The sequence below is a fragment of the Mobula birostris genome, chromosome 28 (genome assembly GCF_030028105.1).
Source record: "Mobula birostris isolate sMobBir1 chromosome 28, sMobBir1.hap1, whole genome shotgun sequence".
Classification (NCBI taxonomy): domain Eukaryota; kingdom Metazoa; phylum Chordata; class Chondrichthyes; order Myliobatiformes; family Myliobatidae; genus Mobula; species Mobula birostris.
The window spans coordinates 31,661,293-31,682,738 of record NC_092397.1 but is presented as its reverse complement, the minus strand read 5'-3'; the positions used below and the strand labels follow the sequence as shown (position 1 = coordinate 31,682,738).

Sequence of the window (21,446 nt, the reverse complement as noted above, 5' to 3'; positions counted from 1 at the left end):
TGTTTCTGTAGCCAGCTGAGGTTGCTGGCCGAACTGCGACTCGGAGCAACCCCGATGCAGAGGTGGAACTTTCTGTAGTTCTTTGGTGTTTATCTCTTCTTGTCCTTGCCTCCGTGGGGGTAAGTCAAGCCGTTTCTTCCGTTGCCTGCGGGGAGATCTGTCTTGTCTTGTCCACGCCTCCGTGGGGTAAGTCAGGCAGTTCTGCCGTTGCCCTGCATGGGGTCCTGTCCTGTCTTGTCTTGTCTTGTCTTGTCTTTGCCTCTGTTGGGTAAGTCTGACCGTTCTGCCGTTACCCGACAGATGGACGCGTCCCACCTTGGTGTGCAGATGAAGTTGAGTTCTGGCTTGTCTGAGGATAAGTCCCGGCTCTCTGTCTATGTACTGTCCTGTCTCATGTTTGTGTCGTGTTAAAGATGAGTCCCGGCTTTTCGAAGTATAAATCCCGGCTCTATGTTTATGTACAGTTCGCAGTCTGTCTCCGAGTTTCAGCCTTCGAGTTATCAGCCTCTGCAGGCCTCAAGAACCAAGAGCCAAGACCCCAGCCTGAAGGCCTCAAGAGCCAAGTCCAAGACCCCAGCCTCAAGCCCCTAGACTCTAGACCCCAGCCACGTCTTGTCCTGTAGTTTTGTCCTGTCCTTGCCTGGTTCTAGGGCCCGAGCCCTAGTCCAGACTCAGGTTCTGGCTCTTTGTCCAGTCTCTGGCTCGGAGCCCAAGGCTAGGCTCCTAGTGCTTAGTTCCTTGTCCGGGTTCCCTGTCTTGTCCATGTCCTAACCCAAGTCTGTGTTCTCGTTCGTGCTCGTTTGCATCCTGTCACGTCTCTGCCCTAGTCAAGTCCTGTTCCTTGTACTTCAGTGTCTGTGTCTTCCTGTTGGGTCCACCATCTACGCCAACCGCCCCCCTCCCCCCGCCATTGTGACAGTTTCAATCACTCCAGGCAGGGATTGACCCCAACATTCACACATTTGCATGTTATATTATATCAAATACACTTCACAATAACTTCTAATTTGGAAAAGATTTCTTAACCCGCAATTTACCTGAAGCAACGTTGTGTTTACTTTAAAATACCAAAATTTTCAGCTCATAAAATGGAAGATGTAAAACGGTTCCACAAAATTACATATTCACTTCCAAGTACATGTCTGGTACAAAGATACTTGTTCTGTCTGCTTCTACTGTCCTTGAGCCGTTCGAGTTCTATGTTATGTTACATATTTGAAATCTTCCGTGGCCAACATCTCCTCCTTTTCCATCCACGGAAAATTCTGGGGATCACATTACTCTTTGTCTCAGTGAATATAGCACAAAAGGAACAGCAGAATTCATGACTATATCAAAAAATACCGATAAGGATTTAAAAATAATGTCATAACAAAAGCGTGAAGAAACATGATAACGTAACTAATTTCATACCATATATCAAGGAATTTAACAGGAATTAATAATTTTAAAATAGAACATAGCTATAAGAAATTAAACGATCAACAAAAAAAAATTTAGAATGGCATGTGCTTTTCAAACACTGAACTTATTAAAATTGGCCTAAAAAAAAACAACACCGGGCGAAATACCTTGTGTAACCATCAGAACAAAGAGCAAAGCAATAATAACATGGGAAGTAAAACATATCCATTTAAACCTCAGTTCCAAACTTTATTCCAAAAGGGATGGATTCTGCAAAACGTCATTAGCTAAACCCACATAATATTTAATAGTCTTGGATAACAGAGCCCATAGTTTAATAACATTTTTAAAACATTAAAAACCAAAAAAAAACTTTGCAACTTAGTTCCCTTCTTGTCAGATATGCTTGAAGTATCAATGCGATGAATATTATTCACCACACCAAGCAAATACCAACATACATTAGCCTCATTTCCTTTACACACTTCGTCCTACATGCAACCTTCAGTGGAGCCTTCGACCATTCTGAGGCCACTCATTAGCAGAATTCCAACACCAATCGCTTCTGAAGAGCAGCGTGTTTTAATTACTACTGTGTGTTTAATCCATTGATGGATTATCTACCTTGGCTTGTTCACAACAGCTGTCCAGACTGCAGCCAAGTTAGAGGCAACTGAAAAACAACGTAGTCCAAAAAATACACAACACCCAGTGCTGAATTGTTTATTCCCCAGTAGGCTCAACCAAACAGATATCTCGGAGGCATTCCATGCATTCGTCAACTTGATTTTCCATCTATATGCTTTTTGAAATACTCCCTCTGACGTAATCTGACCTTTCTTACATGTTTTTTTCTGTCTCCCACTGTAAATTGTAGACCAGATCCGTGGCTACAATCCGAAAGCCTATAAAATACTCCCATCAGGGTCGTCTTAGCCGAGGAGTTTCTTAATCCCCGCAGAAGGATTCTACATCTCCCGATCCTGCTCTGCTCTGACTGAGACTCCATCCAATTCAGTGACTGATTTCCTGGTGAAAGGTCATGGAGCTGAAAGTGAATTTGGTTTCTCTTTTCTCAGACGCTAACAGATCTGCTGAATATTTCCAGCAATCCCCGATTTTAGTTCAGGATCAACCCTGTTTATCTGACTCCGGGATTTGAATCCAGCTGTGAAGAACTTGTAGTCGTGGCCGAGTGGTTAAGGCGATGGACTAGAAATCCATTGGGGTTTCCCCGCGCAGGTTCGAATCCTGCCGACTACGTGTTTATATCGGTTTTGACGCCTTGATTCCTCTCACGGATGCAGATTGTAAAAAGCCAGTCGAAACACCGATCTGTGTTCGCCGCCTCCAAAACCAGAAGTGCACCTGAAGTTCCGCTTTTATTCAGCTGGGCTCTACGACGCAATCCATCAGCGCGTTCGGCACTGTATCCGAAATGCTGGTGGTTCCAGCCTATTCAGGGACGCTGTTGATCCAGTGGCCTTCGCTGTACGCTCCGTGTGTTCCTAATACAGTCATTAAAAACCCACATATAGAAAACAGAACACTACCACGACCTGTCTTGCTTACATTCATGTTGACATAAACTTAATATATTGTACATGGACGATCAAACCAACAGAAACTCTTACAGGGCACCAATGTATTTCATGTTTAAATTTGTTATCGCCACTTGAACCAGAAGGATCAATTCACTGAACTTCACTCATACCAACACTGACTGTTTCCACAACTCACTTTGAAACTAGACATTTCGTGCTAGAGACATTTTTGCTTTGTTGTTGTTGTTATTACTTTCTCAGCTCACGCTAGCCTGAAGTACGGGGGTGCTGAAGCACACTCATTCTTCAATAACTCCGGACTTCGGGCCATTCTACTGGTGTATAGTATAGTGGTTTTCAGCAGATTTACAGAAATATTGCTTTGCTGGCCTAACTGTTTAATGCTATTGTGTAGTGACTTTGAGATGATAGTTGTTGATATTACCATTGGGACAATATATACCCTGTTCATGCTCGATCGTCTTTCAGTTTCTTCTTTCAATTCAGTATAGTTCTGGTGCTTTTCACTTGTTAATTGTTGTAGGTTATGTGTGCTTGCAATGGCTATATCGATTATGTACGTTGTAATTGCCTTTTAATCCAGTAATATTATATATGCAGACGGTTATTATAGATTGTCCTGTAATGGATCAGTCATAAAATAATTGTACGACTCTGACCCTAATCTAGAACAGGGTTGTACTTATAGTAAGGTTTATGAGTTTGCATTTTAAAGCAGTGATGTTTGTCAATTGACTGTCCCTGTGTAAGCAATCAGATTGAGTTAAACTGCTGCTCCATCCTGTAATGTGTTGGATTGTTTCTGGTGTCTCTTGTCATTTTCTGCAATTATCGACTTTAATTTGTTGGGCTTTTATTATGGATTTGTAACATTTTTGTGTTAAACACCTGGCCCTGTAATGCCACAACGAACCCCTCTGTTTCTGGGAAGATGTCTCCAACTCTGACCCAAGCGTTCCACGTCTCCTTCACACCCTGTCTGCTCAGATTATGGGGATGTTTTCCATGGAGGGTTGCTGCTCCATTAGTTAACTTTATTTGATTATTATTTTGCGTTTTTGTACTTTCAGTCTGTTATGTTTTCTGCATTGATTGTCCGTCTTGTGTGCACTCTTTCATTGATTATATTTTGTTTCTTTCACTTACTGTGAATCCTCTCGAGAATATGCATCTAATAGTAGCATATTTGTGCTTTGATACTGAATTTACTTTGAACTCTGAAGTGTTCTGCGCTGCTACACAGGACCCGGACCCTCGGTTCCCTCCAGTGGCCGGTCGCTGGTACTGCCTCACGGATCTCACTGCGACTCTCCGGGTCGTTTTGTGAATCCAGGAGCAGGGACGTTTCGCTTCTTGTTCACATCAACGTGCAAGTTAAATAAAGCGGCGACTTGCTGCTCCTCTGCGAAGTTCACGGGTCGGTCACATTTGTAGAAAGGGAAACAGATAATGTTTCAGGCGGAGCCCCATTCGTCACCACTAGGAAAGAGAGAAAATAAGGTATTTTTCAGTTTCAGACAAAGTGGGCGAACGTGATCAGGCAGAAGAAAAGCCGCGGATCTGGTGAGACCAAGTGAGTGACTGACTGTTATCATCGGGACTTTTGTTTCTATGTTATATGTACAACAGAACTGTGGGGAATGCCCAGGACAGCAGTCTATGGCAATGAAAGGAGTGGGGGGGTGGGGGGGAAGGAATCAAAAACCAGGTGGGCGGCGATCAATGATGGGTATCTTTTGGCACAAGAATCAGAGTAACGCACACAAAACACTGGGGCATCTCAGCAGGTCAGTCAGCATCTATGGAGAGGAATAAAAAACCATGTTCCTTCATCAGTACTGGAAAGGAAGGTGGAAGAAGCCAGAATAAGAGAGTCGGGGAAGAGAAGGGGTTCACGCTACAAAGTGATAGGTGAAGCCAGATGAGGAAGGAGGGTAGATAACTTGGGGAAAGGAGATTGAAAACTGGGAGGTGACAGGTGAGGAAGGAGGGTAGATATGGGAAAAGGGGAGTATTGAAAACTGGGAGGTGATAAGTGAAGCAATTTGATGAAAGAATGTAGATATGTAGGGGAAAGGGGAGATTGAAAACTGGGAGGTGACAGGTGAGGAAGGAGGGTAGATATGTTGGGGAAAGGGGAGATTGAAAACTGGGAGGTGATAAGTGAAGCAATTTGATGAAAGAATGTAGATATGTAGGGGAAAGGGGAGATTGAAAACTGGGAGGTGATAGGTGGAGCCAGTTGAGAACAAGAGGTAGATATATTGGGGACAGTGCAGTATTGAAAACTGGGGGCCATAGGAGAAGCCAGGTTAAGATGGAAGTTAGATATGCTGGGTAAAGAGGAATATTTGAGAGGCTGGGCGGTGATTGGTGGAAAAGGAAAAGGGTTGAAAGGCAGAAATCAGTTTGGAGGGGCGGGTTGACTAGAGAGAGGCGGTAAACATGTGGGGAAACGTGAAGACTCAAGAGGGAATCCGGAACAGAAAATTAAAGCAAAAGGAGGAGAATGGAGAGATTAGCGGGTTAGAGTAATCGACGTTCATTCCATCAGATTGAGGGCTACCCAGACGGAATATGAAGTGTTGCTCCTCCATCCCGAGCGTGGCTTCATCGTGGCAGTAGAGGAATCCACGACCAACATGTCAGAATGGGAATGCGCAGCAGAATTAAAATGGTTGACCATTGGGAAATCCTACTCGTTGCGGATGGAGCAAAGTTGTTCCACAAAATGTTTCCCCAATCTATCTTGCGTCTTGCAGTTGTAGATGAGGCCGTATTGGAGCATCCGATACAGTATATGACCCAGAGAAGCTCACAACTGAAGTGTTTCCTCACCTGGAAGGACTGTTTGGGACTCTGAATGTTGTGAGGGAGGAGGTGAACGGCCAGGCGCAGCACTTCCTCCGTTTGGATAAATGCCAGAAGGGAAATCAGTGGGAGTGTGTAGTCGTGGCCGAATTGTTTGGCGATGCACCCTGAAACCATTGGGATTTCCTCGCGCAGCTTCGAGTCCTGACTACGGTGTACTTCCAACATTTTCTGTTTGACTCTCTGATGCAAACCAGTCATGTAGATTGTGAAAAACCGAGTCCCGCCCAGCAGCGATTGTCGGTCACGTTCTACAACGCAGAATTGAACCATTTATTCCTACTTTCCACAAAACTTGTCTCTGCGGCGCATCGGTGAGCGCGTCCGGCTGTTAACCGACAGGCTGGCGGCCAATGATCCGGCAGATTTGTTTCTGTTGTGTTTCATTGGCAGCTGGGAAACGCTGCGCTGAAGGGAGGCCGGGGCTCCCTACTGCGGCCGCGATGGGAATTTAAACTGTTATATTTTAGACACATGTACCGAGATACAGTGAAAACCTTCTCGTTCATACTGTCCATGGAGATAAAATCATTGCACAGTGCGTTAAGATCGCACAAGGTAAAGCAACAACAGAGTGCAGAATAAAGTGTAACAGCGACAGGGAAAGCACAGTGCAGGTAAATAATAAGGTGCTGCATCATAACGAGGTGACTTGTGAGGACAAACGTACACCTTATCGTACTAAGAAACGATTCAGTAGATAAAACAATGGGATTGAAACTATCCATGAGCCTGTGATACGTTCTTTCAGGCTCTTCTGCTTTCTGCCCGATGGAAAGAGGATACAGACAGTCGTTTTTCAGGTAGGTAGGAAGTTTAAAAATACAAGAGTAAACTTCAGACGATGGCAATCGGATAGGGGACAAAACTAGCGGAGGAACTTACGCTTTTTGCGTCTGTCATTTTATGTTGATACCAGCAGTATGTTAGAAATTCCGGATGTCACCTGGACCAGATGAACTACACCGCGGGTTTATGAAAGAAGTGGGTGACGATATCACGGAAGCGTTAATAGTGATTATTCAGGAATGACTGGATTCTGGAATGGTTCAGACGACAGGAAAATTGCAAAAATAATTTTAAGTTTACAAAAGACAAGATATTACGGACCGGTTGGCATGGATTTTATGTTGGGAAAATGCTGTAGTCCATTCGTAAGGATGTGCTTTCAGGCGTCTGATAAAATAGTCCGGTCAACATGGTTTTCTTAGAGAAATCTGGCCACACAGATCTGTTGGAATTCTTTGGAGAAATAGCAGTCGAGATAGAGAAAGGAGAGTCAGTGGGTGTTGTTAACTGGGATTTTCAAAAGGCCTTTGTCAAGTGATGCAAAAAGGTTGCTAAACAAAACTAGAGCTCATGGTATTGCAGGAAAGATACGAGAATCGAAAATATATTGGCGACTGTTGGGAGGTAAAGTCTGGGAATAAATATGGCATTTTCAGTCGTTTGTCGGTAACTAGGTGTCTTCTGGAGGGGTCTCTGCCTTGTACCTTATCTGTCAATGATCTGGATGACGAAATTGATGGCTTTGTATGTGATAGAAAATTAGATGGAGGGGCTGGTAATATTGATGAGGCAGGAAGTCTGCAGAAGGTCTTGGAGAATGGGCAACTAAGTGGAAGCTGGGATACAGAGTACGATAATGTATGGTCAGGCACATTGACAGAAAGACTATTTCCCAAATGGGGAGCAAATTCAGAAATCAGACGTGCAAATGTGCTGGAGAGTTCTCGTGCAGGATTCCCTAAAGGATAAGTTGCGGGTTGAGTTGGTGGTAAGAAAGACAAATACAATTTTAGCATTCATTCCGCCAGGACTAGCACCTAAAAGCAAGGTTATAATGAAGATGAATTGTAAGACATTGATCAGATTCATTTGGAGCATCGTAGACAATTGTGGGCCCATTTCTGATAAAGGATGCGCTGGCATTGGAGTGGGCCCAGGGGAGTCTCACGAGAATGATCCCGGAATGAAACGGTGAAGATACAAGGAGCATTTGACGGCTCTGAGCCTCTACTCATTGGAATTCAGATAAATGAGGGAGCATCTCATGGAAACCTATCAAATATTGAGCGGCCTGGATAGAGTGGATGTGGAGAGGATGTTAGTTCAGATTCTCTGACCCTCAGCGTTGATGTTGAGCCCAATCGACCCGGGACATAGTGATAGGATCCCATGAAAATGTCGTTCTGCCTCACTATCTGTGTGGTAGCAGTTGTCATGGCCGAGTGATTAGGCGATACACCAGAAATTCATTGAGGTTTCACTGCGCAAGTTCCACTGCGGGAGAGGCGGGTCCTCTCAGAGTAATCCGTGTCCACGTAATTTCAAATTTCTTCATTCCTTCTACCAAAGTATTATTTGTTTCGCCGTCTCGTGATGAAACTATGGAATAAGGAAATTAAAACCCTTTATTGCATTGCGCTTCAAGGGTCTTGTTATGAATTCAGGGTGTTCATTGGAAATTCTATCGGTTGAGTCACTCTTGACATTCGAGAGATCATCTGCCGCCAACATGGACTGAACTGCTTTCCTGTTGAGCCGCACATCCTCAGAATTCCAAATCTCAGGGTTCACTGAGTGTGTGAAGAAATTAGATTGTTCTGGAGAGTATCGGCGATCAATGCCTAAGGTGTCCTGAATGGACAAATCTAGTGTCCCTTTGCCGCACCCACTCAGTCATTTAAGGTATCCTTCCTCAGGTAGGGTCCCCTGACTGCCGGCAAGCGAGCGGAGTTGTCTGGATGTCCCGTTCTCAGAGGGAGATAGAGGCAGATTCTATTAATGAGTAATGACTCAACTATTCAAAACATATTTATTTTCAGATTTGCCTTCATCCAGGCAGCCATAAACCAAGAAACTCGAATAACCCAATTAAAAAAACACTAAAAACCACTGCGCAGAGAAAGAGAAAGAAAAAAAAACGTTATGCAAACAAGAGAAGCAAGCTAACAGCATCTCGAAACAGACTGGGTAACGGATCTGCTCCCGGAGCATCCGGAGTAGGCCGAAATCCTCGAACCCCAGTTTTCACATCAGCAGGACAGAAAAGCACAGCAGCCGGATCTGCTGCGATCCTTTTGATTCTGTTATTTATTCAATTAGTTATACGGCACGAGATGTTAACGACACTTCTGGATACAATAAATTAACCCACCTAGGTGTGAGTCAACACATCGTAAAGTTCAAAATACCCCATAACAGTGTCCTCCGATAATCTCGGCTGCAACTCAGCTGGTGTCCATTGTTCGAACCATTGATGTCTATCCCAATGAACAACCCAGAGGCAAAGAGAGAGAACGCGGAAGAGACACAGTGGAAGAGTAACTGAATGTGTAACAGCAGGGCCACTGAAACCGGACTCATTAAATAACGTACAACACATTCACGGCTGACATGTCGTGAACAAGGCCTCCGGAAGGGTCGGAGCGCAGAGGCAATAACAGGACGGGGCAGGAGGTAGCAAGCACTGAATGATAGACAGAGTCACGGGCAGAGAGACACGCGAGGAAATAAACCACCAAACAGCAGCTCGCGAGGGGAACGATGTGACGTCAGCAAAGAATCGACAAATGAAAATGAAGGAAAAGAATGGGAAGCGTCCACAACGGAGCAGCTCAGCACCACGTTCAGCCAACAGCAGAGTGGCGCAGCGGGAGCGCGCTGGGCCCATGGTCGTCCAGTCGGTAGAAACCAGCTCCGACTTATCAAGTTTACCGCGGATTCGAGAATTGAAAACTTTGGCATTCTGTAAACTAACTGGAGTGTTGAATGCATGGGATGTTCGCAAGGATTTTGCCAGAGATGGAGAGTTCCGGTACAAACCGAGGCTGGATAGACTGCGGGCGTTTCCATGGAGCGCTGGAGATGACGGAGGTCTTTGTAGGTCATATCAAATTAACGGGGGCCGTTCAGAATAGTAGGAAACTGTCCTGACGTGTGTAAACCGAGACAGCATGAGAGGAAGAACTTCATGCAGATGGCGGCTGGAAACTGGAACCGATGCCTGAGTGGCTAGTGGAGGCAGGTATTCCAACAATATAAGAGAATTGCCTGGATGAGCACCTGAATCATCAAGGCACGGAAGGCAATAGCTGATAAGTGAGATTCTTTTCTGGTGGGATTGGTACTTGACTCTCAACATCGACGTGACGGGCCGAAAGGCCTGTTTCAGGGTTGAATGATTCTGTGATTCTAGATTACATTTGTTAATCGCATTAAAGGGTTTAATTTAATCGTGTATTGGAGAGAAGGATCGCTTAGGATATAAATAGACAGAGTGGTGAGTGGACTGAGAACACTCAGTGTGAACACATCATCCGACGTGTTTTGGTGTGTCCTAGTTTGTTGTGAGAATCTGGTTTATAGTGACAGCAGGAAGCTGCATTGGTCGGTCCATCGGGAAAATGTGAAAGACAGGAAATCCACCCTTGATCCACTTGATAGCCCAGTGTGAATAATAATTTTACACTCTCTTCGATTTAAATAATTTGGGGAATTCGTACCCGAGTTGGCAGGTTCGGCCCATTCGGACTGTAGAAGTCCGCACGGATCGGGTTCTATGAGACGTTTACATCTGATAGTTTCGATGAAAGAATATTAAAAGTCGATTAACTACGATCATCGGAAATGGAACCTGCGTCAATTGCCTGGAAGACAGATATGTTCACCATTATATCACCATCGTTCCATCATTCTGCAGGAGACTCGTGTCCTGAACTGTCTTCCGTGGTCTATGACTGTGACTCGCACTGCTTTCTGAATCAGGTCACTCCGATGCAGTTCCTGTTATGTCAAGTTGTGGTCGCCATCCTCCCACAGACCGGAGGTAAGTGAGTAAAATCACTTCCAAACTCGAAGAGCTGCACATCGTTTGCTGCTTGTCGCATTACAAAACCGGAATAATATATATTCCGATACCACCACCAATTCCTCGTTAGTATAGTGGTTAGTATCCCCGCCTGTCACGCGGGAGACCGGGGTTCAATTCCCCGACGGGGAGATACAAATTTTACTGCATTCTTCAAGCTGAATACTGTCTTAAAAAGACAAATAAAAGAGGAAAAATTATTCGGTGTTGAAGCGATCAGTCCATTGGACATTGGGGAGGTGAAATACCTCGGGCTTTTGTGAGCTGAACCGCCTCTTCAGGTCAGTGAAAGCCGAATCAGCTTCGGAACCCCAACAAAAAGTTTGGTAGGCGAGGTAAGTCGGTAAGGAGCGCCGCCACTCGACTGTAATCCCTGATAAAACGGCGATAACAGTTTGCAAACCACCAAAACGGCTGAAGTTGATTGCGAGACGTGGGTCTGGGCCATTCTTCCAACGCCCGGATCTTATCAGGAGCTGCCCTCACCTGTCCGCTCTCGATGATATCGCCAAGGAGATGACCAAAGGGACGTCGAACTTACATTTCTTGGCCTCCACAACTAACCTGCTCTCCCACAGTCTCTGGAGGACTAGTCGGACAAGGTGAACGTGTTTCTGGGGGCTGCTAGAAAATATTAAGATGTCATCTAGGTAGACGAACACGAAGCGTTTAATGAAGTCCCGCAGCACATCACTGATTAGGGCTTGAAAAACGGCGGGGTATTTGTGTGGCTCAGACGTGTATTAAAGGCCGTCTTCTGCTCGGCTCCCTCCCTCATCCTGACTAGATGGTAGGCGCTACGATGGTCCAACTTTGAGAAGATGGTGGCTCCCTGAAATGGTTCAAATGTCGAGTTAATCAAGGATAGTGGGTACTTATTTTTAACTGTTATATTGTTCAGGCCTTGGTAATCAATACAGGCACGAACTGACCCATCCTTCTATAGAAAGAAGAAACCGGCGCCTACCGGCGAGGATAAAGGTCGTATAATGCCCGCCGAGAGGGACGCACTAATGTATTTCTCCATGGCCTCTCTGTCCGGTCGGGATAAGTTATAAAAACGACTGCTAGTTAACGAGGCCCCGGCCAGCAGGAAGATAGCGCAATCATACGGGCGGTGCGGGGGCAGGGAAAGAGCCCGTTGTTTGCTGAATACCTGTCCCAGGTTATGCTATTCTGCGGGGACTCCGGACAAGTCGAGTGGTTCCAGTACAGGCGGGGTGTGTTGTAATTAGAGGAACTGGGAATGATTGAAAATCAGACGAGGGGATTAAGGCCCATTTAAGGAGGTAATAGCAAGATGGGGAATAGCCAGACGGGCCTATGGCAATGGGTTAAACTTCAACTGCCACTTTTCAGCCCTATTTTGCATCCTAGCGATGTCCCGATTTAAACTCTGTCAGCCCTCCACACTATCCAAATATCCCCAACATTTGTGTTATCAGCAAATTTAGTAACGTACCCCTCCAATTTCTCATCCAAGTCAGTTATAAAAATCACGGTGAGAAGGGGTCCCTGAAAAGAACTCTGAGGCAGATCGCTGGTCACTGATATCCAATCTGAATATGATCCGTCTACAATAATTTTTTGCTATCTATGGGCAAGCGAATTCTGGGTCAACAAAGCAATGTCTCCTTGCTTTCTTAGTAAGCCTTGCATGGACTACCTTATCAAATCCCTTCCCTTGCTGAAATCCATACAATCGCCAAGGTCCTTTTGCAGAGTGAATAGTGCCTGTGCTGTCTCCTCTGGTTCCGCACACACTTTTCCATTGTCACGGTTCATTGATCCTATTTTCTCACATCTTATCCTCTCGCCCTTCACAGACCTGTCGATTGCCTTAGGGTCTTCCTTAAACTGCTCGCCAAGGCCTTTTCATGGCTCCTTCTGGCTCTCCTAATTTAATTTTCAAGCTCCTTCCTGCTAGCCTTATCATTTTATATATCTCTATCAATACCTAGTTTTTTAAACATTTCGTAAGCCTTTCTTCTTGACTATATTTTCATTATGTGTACACCATGGTTCCTGTACCGTAGCATCTCTTTTCTGTCTCATTGACACCTATCTATGCAGAAAGCCACGCAAATATCCCCTGAACATTTGCAACATTTCTGCCATGCATTCTCCTGAGAACTCTGTTCCTTCCAAGTCTCTGCCTGATAGCTTCATATTTCCCTCTTACTCCAGTTAAATGCTTTTGTTACTTGTCTGTTCCTATTCCTCTCCAATGCTATGGTAAAGGAGATAAAATTGTGATCGCTGCCTCAAAAATGCTCTCCCACAGTCACGGTCCGGATCGGCGTCCCTTTAAAATTACTTTGTTTATGATACGATCCGGACCGTTGACTCCCTGTTTCCCTTTGGTTCCATGTTTTCCCGTATCCCTCGGGCTTGGTGATTGGAGGCAATTTGCTCTCGGTTGAACCGGCAGTTTATAGTTTCCGGCTTTCAGCCGTTCGGCGCGACAGCGTTTGCAAAGTCAGCGAAAGTACTGCGAGCCCATGTCATCTGGACGGAGAAAGCCTAGTCTCTTCCCGGAGCAAGTGCCAGCAAGCCGCCTTCCCTTGTCAGTACGGGTCAGTCAAAGTTAACCCGCTGTGGTGAGTCATGAGCTCGCCGCGGCTTGAAGCGTACTTGAGCCCAGTTATAGGGCTGTCCATTATTCTGTGGTCTCCGTATCCATGTCGTACGTCTAAAAGCGATCCCGGCCTTGTACCAAGGAATACTGGGTCACTGTGTCAAGAAGATTCCCGACTCCGTCATGTGTTTACGGAGGATTCCCGGCTCAGTGTTTTATGTCCTGTGTCTGAGTCTGTGCCGTGAATAAAACAGAATTCCTGTCTCCGGAGGCTCCAAGTCTCAAGTCCTGGCCCTGCCGGCTCCAAGTGCCGAGTGCTGAGCCCGGTGGCTCCAAGTGCCGAGTGCTGAGCCCGGCGGCTCCAAGTGCCGAGTGCTGAGCCCGGCGGCTCCAAGTCCCGAGACCTGGCCCCGGTGGCTCCAAGTACTAGGTCCTGGCCCTGGCGGTCCGTGATTCCGACTCCTAGCCCATACCCTTATTCCCAGCCTTGTCTCAGGCCTGAGTCCTTGTCCAGTTCACTATTCTTGCTTCTGCTTTGCACCGAGCAATAAAATTAATATAAGTTAACCTCACATGATGTGTTTGAGTCTTGCATTTTCTTCCACCCTTGCTCCCAGCACAGCCCACTGAGATACCTGACACCTGACCAGGTTCATTTACCAACAGTAGATCAAGTGCAGCCACTCCTCTTGTAGGCTTATCTATATATTGTGACAGGTAACCTTCCTGAACACATTTAAACTCTACCCCATCTTAACACCTAGCACCAGGGATATGCCAGTCAATATTGGGCAAATTAAAATCTCCCACCACGTCAACAATTATTTGTTACACCTTTCCAGAATTTGTCTCCCTATCTGCTCCTCGATGTCTCTGTTACTATTGGATGATCTATATATTTAAAAAAAAACACTCAGTAGAGTTATTAACCCCTTCCTGTTCCTATTGTCCACCCACGGAGACTCAGTAGACAAGCCCTCCATCACTTCCTCCTTTTCTGAGCCGTGATGCTGTCTCTGATCAGCAGTGACTCGATCCGACCACTTTTGCCTCCCTGCCTGTCCTTTCTGAAACAGCTGAAGCCTGGCAGTCTGAGAACTTAAGACAATAAGACCATAAGATATAAAATCGTAAGCTATTCGGTACATCGAGTCTGCTCTGCCATTCAATCATTGGCTGATCCAATTCTTCCGGTCATCCCCACTCCCCTGCTTTCACCCTATACCCTTTGATGCCCTGGCTAATCAAGAGCTTATCTATATCTGCCTTCAATACACCCAATGACTTGTCATCCACAGCCGCTAGAGGCAACAAATTCCACAGATTTACCACCCTCGGACTAAAGGAATCTCAGTTCTTAAAGGACGTCCTTCAATCCCGAAGTCGTGCCCTCTTGCCCTATAATCGACTATTATGGGAAATAACCTTGCCATATCTAATGTCTTCAGGCCTGTTAATTCGAAATGTTTCTATAAGATCTCACGCCCCCCCCCCCCCCCGCACTCTCCTGAACGCAGCGGAATACAGCTCAAGCGCTTCCAGACGTTGCTCATACGGTAACCCTTTCATTCCTGGAATGATTTTCGAGAAGCTTCTCTGAACCCTTTCCAATGTCAATATATTATTTCTCAAATAAGGAGCACAAAACTGCTAATAATACCCCAATTCTGGTCTCACGAGTGCCTTATAGATCCTCACCAATCACATCCCTGCTCTTGTATTCCATACCTCTGGAAATGAATGCCAACATTGCATTCGCGTTCTTCACAACCGATTTAACCTGGAGGTTAACCTTTAGGTCATTTAGCACAAGGACTCCCAAGTCCCTTTGCATCTCTGCATTTTGAATTCTCTACCCATCTAAATAATGGTCTGCCCGTTTATTTCTTCCACCAAGGTGCATGACCATACACTTTCCAACATTTTCCTTCATTTGCCACGATTTTGCCCATTCCCCTAAACTATCCAAGTCTCTCTGCAGGCTCTCTGTTTCCTCAAGAGTACCCGTTCCTCCACCTCTTTTTTGTATCATCGGCAAATTTAGCCACAAATCCATTAATTCCGTAGGATAAATCATTGATATACATCGTAAAAAGCAGTGGTCCCAACACCGACCCCGGTGGAACTGCAATGGTAACCGACAGCGAACCAGAATAGGATCCCTTTATTCTCACTCCCTGTTTTCCGCCGTCCAGCTAATGCTACGCCCAAGCAAGTAACTTCTCTATAGTTCCATGGGCGCTTAGCTTGCTAAGCGCTTCATGTGCGGCACCTTATCAAAGGTCTTTCGGAAACCCAAGTACACCACGTCTACTACATCCCCGTTGTCTACCCTGCTTATAATTTCTTCAAAGGATTGTAGTACGTTTGTCAGTCAGGATGTCCCTTTCAGGAAACCATACTGGTTTTATCCTACCTTGTGATGTCGCTCCAGGTACTCCGTAAACTCTTTCTTAACAATAGATTCCAACAGCTTCCCAAGCACTGATATCAGGATAACAGGTCTGTAGATTCCTTCCTGATGACTCCCTGCCTTCTTAAATAGCGGAGTAACATTTGCAATTGTCCAGTCATCTCGGACAATGCCAGAATCTAGCAATTCTTGTATGATCATCGTCAATGCCTCTACAATCTCTCCAACTACTTCCTTCAGAACCCAAGGGTGCATTTGATCAGGTCCAGGAGATTCATCCACCCTGAGACCATTAAATCTCCTGAGCACCTTTCTCAGTCGTAATTTTCACAGCAAAACTTCACTTCACTGACACTCTTGAATGTCCGGTACACTTCCACTGTGAGGACTTATGCAAAATAAGCATTCGGTTTCACTGCCATCTCTGCATCTGTCATTACAGTATCTCGAGCGTCATTTTATATTGGTCCTATATCTACCCTCGACTCTCTTTTGCCCTTTATATACCTAAAAATTGATTTTAGTATCTTCCTTTTTATTCGTCACCAGCTTCCTCGCGTTATTCCTTTTCCTTCCGAATGACCTTCTTAGTTTCCCTTTGCAAGTTTTCAAAAGCTCCCCAATCCTGTACCTTCACGTCAGCTCTGGCTTCCTTGTATGCTCTCCTTGCTTTTACTTTGGCTTTGATTTCACTTGTCAGCCACGGTAGTGTCCGTCTTCCAACTGAAAATTCCTTCATATTTAGAGTATATCACTTCAAGCAGCTGCCCCTGAGCCATACAAGTCTCTGCAATGGCCACAACATGATAGCTCCAAGTACTAATCCACGATCTAACCTCACTAGCTTTGTTCATGATACCCCTTGCATAAAAATAGACATATCTCGAAACATCGGTCTCAGCGCATCCCTTCTCTATCACCTACCTATCCTCTCTCTCACACAGTTTACAAGCTTTCTGTTCCAATGTGCGCGGCGATTGGAAAGCGGACTTAAAAGCAGGACACGGACACGTAAGTAGCATTACCGGAAGCGTGTTTTTTTTTTTATTAATAGTTGCCAGGACAAAAAGGAAGCGTGGATTAGATGCTTACATGGACGTGAACGTAGGATGACAAACAGGCGGAACCTGGACACGGAGCCGGGGCTCGGAAATTGGACACGGAGCTGGGACTCGGAACCTGGACACGGAGCTCGGACTCCGAACCTGGACAGGGAGCTGCGACAAGAAACTTGAATACGGAGCCATGACTAGAAACTTGGACACGGAACCGGGACTTGGACTCGGATTTGGACACGGAACCTGGACTTGGACTTGGACTGGAACACAGAGACTGGACCTGGACTTGCACTGGATCCCAGAGCCTGGACTTGCAATTGGACTGGAACAATGAGCCTGGACTTGGACGTGGACTGGAGCACAGAGCCTGGACTTGGACTTACCTGGAACTCAGAGCATGGACTTGGACTTGGACTTGGACAACGAAGATATAGAATACCCATCCCGGAGTAGCCGCAAACGGCCGGATCTTCTCAGCTGTATACGAGAAGCCGAAACTAAACAACAACAGACAGTTCTAGTCTGGGCACAGAGTAGGTTATGAAGCGGCAAACAGCCGGCAATCACTCAGCTGGGCACGAAGAGACAGAATTCCCCACTCGGAGCAATGGCAAACGGCTGGACCCACCCGGCTGGAAACGATTCGGTAAAACCAAACGATGACAGTCCATTTGTATCTTGGCTCGTCAGCAAATCTCGGAGGAACATGAAAACAACAGTATTCGCATCTTGACTTTTCATTTCCTATTCCTTACATTGTCATTGGTACCAGACCATGATGTATCCAGTCAGGATATTCTCCACTATACACCCATAGAAGTTTGTCTAAGTTTTACACAACATAGTAAATCTGCTGAAACTGGGGAGTATGGGCTGTAAATGCCGGTAAATCGTTCCAGGATGCCAGGAAATTCTGCTCCTCAAAACTTCCACACTCAATGAATTCCAGTCAATATTGGGGAAATTATAGTCACACACTACTCTGTTGCTATTACATCTTTCCTGTAGCCTGCCTACATTTCTGTTCCACTTTCTCTTGCTGGCATTTTAAAAACAGTTGGAAATGGAAACACACAGCATCTCAAGATGCCACTTTATCAATTCTCCGGTCCATCCTGAAAGATGCCCACTGGGAGGGAGGGGGTAGATAGAGTCCATGAAAATGCAGTTCATTATTAGGGTTGTGCAGGTCTCTGTCCTTGAATTGCTGGGATAGTACTAGAGTTTAACGGTGGAGTGCCGGGTGTGTACATGTCTCTGCGCTCACTGCACAGTGCTGAGCGTTTTAATGTTCTGTGTCGTGGAAGTGAATGTCTGGATATTGTGAGGTACTTTGTCCCTGTAGTCCACTACTGACTGTTCTTGGACAGTCTCTTATGAAGAGCATGTTTATACCAGAGATTCAGCCTGGCCTTCCTCACCATGCTGAGTTGCAGCAGTCTGTGTTCCTGCAGGACATTTTTGGTTTCTACTTGTCCGCCTCCCTGCTGTGCATTGCTGGAGCTAAAGTGGGCAGTGTCCATGCAGTCCAGAGCTGGTTTGTGCAGGTCAGTGTTCTTGCAGTTTTGCAGGTGGCTGGTGTACACAACGGGATGAGTGTGGTCTGCGTTCGGCTGTGAATTTACAATGCAATCTGGGGTTTTCCATGTCTTTATCTGTAGAGCCAATGGGCTGGTGCTTGAAATCTGTGGCACCAAAAAAACAGTGCTGGGGTTGTGGTGATGTCTGTTCCCCTATTCTGCCCTGCTCTGGATCAATACTAATATATTTTCATAAATTTCTGTCCTTGTGTTAGAGTCGTGTACTGCTTCGTACTCTCACTGACCAGTGTTGTGCTCTGGCATCTCAGTGGGCATGGAATGCACTGCCAGTGTTTTTACAGAGTGCCTCATTATTACAGAAAGAAATACCTTGTACACCCAGGTAAATTAGATGGTTCATGGAGGCCAGACCGAATGTTCCGGATCATTAGTGGACACAGGATCATCGGGGGATGCCCTAGAACATTCAACCCATCAATTCTATACTATAGAGCATCAAGTCTATAGTACAACATTCCACTGTCCCATTCCCAGTTCTGTTCCCACAGCTCAGCGGGTTATTTCCCCGGAAGGACCTGTCCAGTTCCACTATGAACAATTTAATTGGCTATTCCCATCACCCCTGCAGGCAGTGTGCCCCAGATGAGAACCACAGTCAGTGTAAAAATAAGAATTTCATTACATGATCCTTTGATCCTTTGCCCATTCTTCTCAAGTCATTGAGCAATTTACAGTGAACAGAACAGCACAGGAACAGTCCCGTCAGCTCACTGTGTGTGTGTTGACCATGATGTGAGTTCGATCTGTGTGTTTGCCCTCATGTGGTCAGTGTCCCCCAGTGGACTAATTCCCCCAAAGTATATGCCCACCTTAATACACTTTGAGAGACCCAACAACAGCTCTTCCTTAGGTTCAACAGGTCCGAGAATGTCACCATACCCGCTTCCTGATCTCGCTTTCCTCCAGGTCCTTCTCCTGAGTGAACATCGATGAATGCAGAGTGTTCATTTTGTAGCTCGCAGTACAGAAATCAAAATAATACGGATCATCCATTTAACAAGCCGATCTCAGTTTTGGAGGGCACCACAGATCCGACAATGTCACACAGCCTGTTCCCTCTCTCTGTCTCTCTCTCTCTCCCTCTCTCTCTCTCTCTCTCTGTCTCTCTCTCTCTCTCTCTCTCTCTCTCTCTCTCTCCCTCTCCCCCCTCTCTCTCTCTGTCTCTCTCTCACTCTCTCTCTGTTCCCTTCTCTCTCTCGCTTTTTCCAACTCTCTATCGCGCTCTCTCTCTCTCTCTCTCACTCTATCTCTTTTTCTGTCTTTCTGTCTGTCTGTCTCTCTCTCTCTCTCTCTCTGTCTCTCTCTCTCTGTCTGTCTCTCTCTCTGTCTGTTTGTCTCTCTTTCTCTCTCTCTGTGTCTGTCTGTCTGTCTGTCTGTCTGTCTGTCTCTCTCTCTCTCTCTCTCTCTCTTTCTCTCTGTATCTCACGCTAGTCGTTTTCTCGTTCACTTTTAGTCGTCCTGCATTTATTGTTCTTCCAATTCCGAGTACTATTTTTATTATTTTACCGGTCTTCCATTCTGTTGCACAAGAACACATTTCTGTCCAATTACCTTTTGACCATGTCAAATTTAAGATGTGTATAAAAGACGACTGCATCAGAAACTCCAAACACAAAATGCTGCAGGAACTCAGCAGAATTCTAGTGTGTTCCCTTGGATTTCCAGCATCTGCAGATTTTCTCGTGTTTCTACATCAGTAACGTGGTCAATTGATCGTTTCCATCCCGACATTTTTCTCTATTGTATCCTTATTGACCAGGATGAAGCTGAATGACTGAAGGACAGATCAAAATGGGAAACTACAGAAAAAAAGAAGGCAGGATTAGGACAGCGTCGCTCATCTTCGTCGAATACTGAATAAATAGACAACAAAATGAAATCTCTAAATGTAGCTGCTCCGTGACAAGATTCAGTCCTTGTAGTTAAAGCTACCGGCCTATTTCCACCAGAGACACTACTGAGGTAATGCCACAGAATTTTCATGTATACAGTATATGTACATCAGAGACAATGGTGTTGAATCAAATTGCTCGTTGTAGTACCTGTAACTGAGAAAGTTAGTGAGGAGTATAACCGTATCTCTGGAGACTGAGCTTCTGTATAAATCAGGGTTGATGTGAAGCATCAGCCCGGTATCTGCCGGAGCTGTGAATTCAGGAGCAACACGAATCACAGATTCTCATGAAATGGTGTATCCAGTCATCTGGCGGATACGAGACATTTACTATCCTTTTATTTCAGCCTTTGGAATTCCCGGTAAGTCGCAGTCTCAGCTGCTGTTGGTGGAAAATAATATTTACTTCCAATGTTGTAATTGTTCCTATCACTGCCACATACCAGTTCTAGTATTCCGTATTTCAGGGTTGGAATGGAAACACCGGGGATATGGATTCTGGGATCAGGATCTGAAATAAACGGCTACCGGAATTGAGGGATTCTGCCAACATCTGTGGAACTGAGTGGGTCAGGCAGCGTTCTACGAACGGTTTGGGATGTTCTTGTTTCTGTATTTTTGGTCTTGTAGCAGCTGAACTGCATTTGCAAATATTGTGTTGAAGCACACCGCGCACAATCTTGTCCGTATTTGTATATGAGCGATTGCCTGAGTTAGGTGCGGTGCTCAATCAATCGACTGGCTGTAACGCGTTAGCAAATGTCAGGAGTCCCATGACGTTTCACGGACCTGTTGTGGATTTTTAATAACTGTGCGCAATATCACTGAATATAAAGCAGTTAATGGACAACACAATAAACACGAAACCCCAAGCAGCTTGTACAGAACGAGAAAGCAGTTAACACACGTGTCTGGGGTCTATCTGAGAACACTTCTGAGGAGACATGTTTTAACTGTTTTTCCACATATTCTGTTTTACCCGAATTAGCATTTCCAGCATTTCCTGTTTTTGTTCCGTCCTTCGGCAGTTCTGTCGCTGACAGTGATCGCCATGACTGTCTAATGGAGGAATCCCGCCATCAGCGTCCGAACGAGACGCGGAAGGCACCGGTAGAAAATGTTCCATCCAGTATTGACTCTGAGGAGGTAGTTACTCAGTTTTAGCTTTCCGCTGACATTTCACATTTCG

General features: G+C 45.5%; 1 protein-coding gene and 2 non-coding genes across 3 annotated transcripts in view; all 3 read left to right on the top strand.

Annotated features, from left to right (window-relative positions):
* LOC140188978 (uncharacterized) overlaps window positions 1–21,446 on the top strand; it is a 595,826-nt gene that overhangs the window by 193,038 nt on the left and 381,342 nt on the right. The gene's annotated exons all lie outside the window — the stretch shown is intronic.
* Window positions 2,586–2,667, top strand: trnas-aga (transfer RNA serine (anticodon AGA)). The gene has a single exon. It is a non-coding gene; the product is annotated as a tRNA-Ser (tRNA).
* Window positions 10,774–10,845, top strand: trnad-guc (transfer RNA aspartic acid (anticodon GUC)). Its single transcript has one exon. It is a non-coding gene; the product is annotated as a tRNA-Asp (tRNA).